The sequence below is a fragment of the Argiope bruennichi genome, chromosome 4 (genome assembly GCF_947563725.1).
Source record: "Argiope bruennichi chromosome 4, qqArgBrue1.1, whole genome shotgun sequence".
In the NCBI taxonomy this organism is placed as follows: domain Eukaryota; kingdom Metazoa; phylum Arthropoda; class Arachnida; order Araneae; family Araneidae; genus Argiope; species Argiope bruennichi.
In genome coordinates, this window is record NC_079154.1 from 65,787,012 (window position 1) to 65,793,011 (window position 6,000).

A 6,000-nucleotide genomic window follows, 5' to 3' on the forward strand; every position below is an offset into this window, starting at 1 on the left:
TGAGGTTTGGATATCTTCAATAAATATGCAACTCAAGAAGTGATAAGGCATGTGGAAGTATTGTATCATCTTTCCCCGAGGTAAAAAGAAAGCCCAGCTTGATATTAGTTCTTTCTTTTTTTTTTATTTGTCAAGGTCCTCTTTCTTATCTAAGTGCTACAGGCGACTCATCGAAAGCAATTAAGAGAGAGTTTCATACGGTTATAAGAACTTGCGATAGTTTAACAGTGAAGTACAAAAATGTAGATTTGATCTTATATCAGATTGATAGTTTAAGCAGATAACCGGTATTTCTTGGGTCACAGGGGAATTTGCCTCGCGCTGACATAACAATTCTTCCTGTTCATTATGTTATTGGTATAAAAGTATGCTTCAGCGCTCCAAAGGATGTGTCCACGGCAGAAAAGTATCAGGATCTTGTTTTCGAAAAAAAGATGAAGCCAAAAATGAATCGTTCCTCTCTATGCATCTCCCCCTACCCAGGATCATTTAATTTTCAGAAGAATGTTTTGCTCAATATTTCTCGCATAATGCTCAGGTTATATTATTATTGCCCCGCTTCGGAATCTCCACTTATAAAAATCTGGTATATTTTCTAACGATTGATATGTCAACTTCTTCAATCATGCAACTAGCCATCTATGCACTCTCTTTAAGTCTACATTTAAAAATCCTGTTCAAAATTTTTAAAAACTCGAAAATTAGTTTAAGTTTTTAATAAATCCTCATCGCTGTTATCATACAGATGCCGTTAATATTATATAGATGTCTTAAAATATATTCTTCTTCCATAAAAGTTAGGGATATGCGATTATAATTCTTTAAGCAAAAGGAAACTTGAGTTTCTTTTTAAAAAAACAGAATTTAAAATATTAAAAAAATTAGATTTAGAATTTCATGTCTATTGATTTTCTATTGAAGTTTGATTTTCTTTTAGTAGTAGTAGTTTAGTTAATTCTGTAGATCAACTCCGAAATTAAGCATTTATTGCAGAATCAATTAGGACAGACCTACTTCGAATATTTGATATATTATTACGAATTTGTAATATTCTTTCCCTGTGCAATTAATTATAAGGATAAGAGTTTTACAGATACTTCTAATGGATGCCGAATGGATGCCTGAACCGGCGTCCTGGCATAGGGGTAGCGCGTCTTCCCCGTGATTTGGGCGTCCCGGGTTCGAGTCCCGGTTTGGGCATGGTTGTTCTTCCTGTTCTATCTGTGAGATGTGTGAATGTGCCCTCCTGTAAAAAGGGACTGTGCAAGCGAATGAGTGATGCGAGAGTAGTCAAGTCGTACTCTTGGTCCTAGTTGGCTGTACGATAAAAAACAAGAGGTGCTCCCCGGCTTAAATCGGCTGTCTTTGAACAGCGGGCTTGTCCGTGGCAAGTGATATAAGTAACAACAACAATGGATGCCTGAGCAAAGATCCCCTAACCTTGACGGTCATATGGCTACTTTACAAAGAATTTGACAACAAAAAATTTCCTGAAACTGTTGGCATTTTGGAGATATATCAAGTAGGTGCAAAGATACGATATCCTTCCAGAATATTCGTTATCCTCGAATAGGAGGTATAAAAAATATAGCCGAAATAATTAGAACTGAATTGAGCATAAACGAGTTTTTGAACGAATTTGAATTTCCCGTTCCCAATTTGTTCTATTCTTTAATAACAACTAAGTGCTGTTTACTACAAGTTTTGTTCTTGTGTACTTTTTGCTATAAAATATTCGTGTTTTCGTATAAAATAAACCGTCTTCATCCGTTATCAGGCCATTTGCAGCAGTATAATGTCTTTAAATAAAAATTACCTTGCAGTCATACTGAATGGCGCAATTTATAATAAGTACAATGCCTAAAATAAATAATTTTATAAATTATATTCCCTATTAATATTTTCTCAATTATAATAAGGACAATGACAGCAAATGAATAAATAAATGACAACAGATAAATAGCTATGTTCAATTTAGCGTGACTGATTTTTGCTCATTTCGTTTAATGATCAACAATAAAGAATTGCCTCAATATAAGATATTGTTATTGAATAAATTTTTCTAATAAACTATTTTTAATTAGATATCGGTGTTCTATGAATACCCTTCAGGAAATTACAATTATGTTTCTTTTTTCAGCCTTTCAGTATTCACATAATTACTTCTTGTTACTATGTCTTAAGAACTTTTTGGTTGGAGTTTTGGATGAAGACGTCAAATCTATCCAGACTTTTCTCCGGCCACAAAAGATCGTCTGACAGGATGATGGATGTTCATGAACAGAGGGCAACAGATGGTTTTCATCAATGCCGTCGAACTCACAGTGAGGACCCCACATTAGCATAATGGAGGGTGGACACAATGAAAGTCACCTTAAAAGTAAAGCACTCCATTCTCCTGCCATACACTGAAGGAATTGTGATAGAAAATCATTGTTTATGAAAATTTCTTTTAGAAATTTATTCTGGTAAGAAATCTGTCTTTTTTGGCACCATTCCTATTATTTAAGATGTTAAACAAAACAAAAAATTCTGTAGATACTTTTTAGTTTTTATTGTTATTATAATATTCTTAAATAATTTTCACCAATATTTTTCAGTAAACTTCCGCAGAAATTGCTTACTGATGTTACGACACAAAATGTGTAAGTAATGGGTGAAAAGTTTGAAAGAATTTGAATTCTTCAAGTAAAGTCAATCTATTGAATTAACTAAAATTTATTCCTTTTAAATAATGATAAATAATTATTACTTAGTAATTGTTATTATGCATAAAAATCATTACCAATAAAAATGAAACAATTTTTTTTAATGTTATGCCGAGAACTCAGCTGAGCCATAAAATGCTGCACCATATTTAAATGGGCTACTTAGGAAAAAGCAAACAGAAAAATAATTTGGAAATGAAGATAATTTTAAAGCAAATGTTGCAATTAAATAGCTATTTAAAAAGTTTGTGAAAGAAATGGGGGGAAAAAATATCGCGAAGTTAAAGGTTAAAGAATGTTTACAGTAAAGCTATAAACTAGATTAGCTTTTATTAGATTTAAATGTAAGGCAGAGTGTTTAAAAATACTTTTTCAAAACCAAAAAAAAAAAAAAAAAAATTGTCTCCTAGTTTGTTTTCGAAGCTTGCTTTGCATAAATTAAGATTGAATTTCATTGCTATTTATTTATGATTTGAATGTACGTGATAAAAATTTCTTAATGTTTTTGTTACTGAATTTAAAATAATTATTTTTTTATGTGAAGGCAAATGAGTAGTGAATAAAACGTAGCAAAAAAACAGTGTCGGGTAAAATAGTTAATTCACGAATTCGTCTTCCGATCTACAATAGCAAAAAACAAAAAGTATATGACAAAATATTCTTAATTAAATGTCGTAATCAGCAGTTAATTTACATTTTTCTAGAATCTTTTTGTTTGAAAAAGATCAAACTATCCACAATTTTTTTATGTGAAATAAAAATAACAGACAAAGCTAATAGAATAATAATAATAATAGGAATAGAAATAAAAATGAGGGTGATTAATACGAAGTTAAATAAATGATATGTCACACAATGAAAGTACCAGTAAAAATATTTTTCTTCACAGTTAGACTTCATGCTTTGTAGCTTTTCAAAATCCTCTTAGTATATGAAACTTAGTATTAAACAAACTGTTTCAAAATGCTCTCTAAAATTTTGATGAAATCCCATTATTTCTATTCTCCATAAAACCGGGAAAAAAAAGAATTTTTTTTTTAAAAATTATGTTGTTCTGGACGTTCCTTGTATAAGACTTTAGACAAATCTTTTCAGACGCAAGTCTATCTATTGGTACATTCATATGTGAGCATAATATTTCAGAAACGGAATTAGTTCAACAAATAAAATTTGGAATAAGATTTTATCATTAGAATTAATTGAACCCGTATAAGGTTGCCATGACATAAACAATGTCAGTGAAACCAAAATGACAATAATATAAAACAAAGATATAAAAAAGAAATATATATTAATAATTTTGTATTATTATTTTCCTTAGTAACAATCGTATGCTATAGATGATACAAATGTACAACTATAGACGATACAAAGCGAAACAAATCATGACAAATAAAGGCGCTTTAAAAAACGAGAGAGATACAATGGTATTAATAAATTTGTTACAAATTGTTAGAACTTAAATTATATTAACAATTTTAATGTTTCTTGGATGCTTTATTTGGCTCCTTGCCAAATCAGCAAAGAAGTAAAATTTTTTCTTCCGGATCCAAGTTTTCTGTTGCAGATTAGCTAAGAAGTAAATTCTTCATGAAAACAATCAATTAAATATAAATTACAATAGCGTTTCGATCGTTTTTGATTTAAATTAGATAATTTCGAATCGTGACTTCAAAAATTTTGAAAAATATAACAGTGTTATATTGAATATTGGGTGAGAGAATTTTACTTTTTTAAGCTTTTTCGAAGAAAATTATTGCTTTTTTAAAAAATTAATAATAATAAATTGTATTAAAGGTACACTCCAAATTTCTTTAGAAAGTCAATTGTTTTGATCTTTTGCATGGAGAAGGGATTATTTTTTACAATTTTTAAACATAAGACGAAAAAATACATCGGAAAGATAATTCAAAACAACATAAAAAAACGTAATAAAAATTTTCTACATTATATTTAAAAATTCCAATTTCGTAATACATCACCATTACGACTACCTCTGTCACAAATTTCATAGCATTAAAGGCGATAGATTTGTCTAGACACTGCAACCCTCCTTCCCCCCATTTCCGTATAGAGTGCAGATCTATGTCAATGTCAGTCATATTCATTCATAGATCGACTATCAGTTTGTGTGTGTAAATATGATGAATCAAAATTGTGATGACCTAGAGGATTGAATTTTGGTATGCTATAATAACAGCTTAATTGTTGATCAGGCATCAATTTTTGAGTATAATAAATCTTAGTCTAAGATCTGTCATCGGAAACTGTAGATTTATCTTAGTGAAAGAAAAAAATACAAAATTTCTGTTCGTTGTTTTCCATATGAGACAAAAGCAAAAACAAAACGAATCATTATATAGAAATGCACGGAAAGATTACAGGAAAATGCTAATGACACATGCGAGAATTCTTTTAATACTATTTATGCTTGAGAAAATAAAACGATGGAGGGCTCTTATAAAAAAGAAACTACTGAAAACCATCCAGCAATACTCCTATATATCAGCTATCATTACAGGAATCAAATGACACTATCGCTGAATTCTTATTTTTCCATTTTCTCCCTTCCACCAATATTGGAAGCAAACTTATGGGTCTTATCTGAAATTCTTGGAGGGCTTTTGAAGCGAAAGAACTGCTAATTCGCACGAAAAGCATAGGTTTCCGATTCATCGATTGCCGATATCAAAATATGTGCCTAGATAGCGTTACAAGTTCCTTGAATTTGAGAAATGATTCGGAGTTTTTTTTTTTTTTTTTCCCACTGAGGCCTCTTAAATGTATCGATTAAAGTGGAGCAACAATCTGAATCATTTGTACTGTGAACAACTTAGAATGAATGTATGAAACGTTAGTCAGTGAAAAAAATCTTGAATTTAGGATTTTTTAGTTTAGAATAATTCAATGTATTGATTAGAAAAAAATGTAATGCAGGTTTCAAATTCTAATAAAGAAATATTCAAAATGTTCTTTCTGAAAGCACAGAAACAGATAGAAGGAAAATATTATTACTAGTTTCAAGTTAAACCTATTAGAGTTCAAAATAAATATTTAATTTTTATTTATTATTATGTTGTTGTTTTTTAAAAATGGAGAAATTTTGCATTCAACCATGCATATCTGGATGGATCTATTTGCTCTTTTTTTAAAAAAAACAATTTCTTATTTACGGACTCGTATGTTTTACTGAACTGATTAGGTTTATTTCCTAACAAATTTATGCTAATACATCTTCACTAATTGCTAAAGGATTTTTGACAAATATCATCCAGTGATTTAACAATTCGCA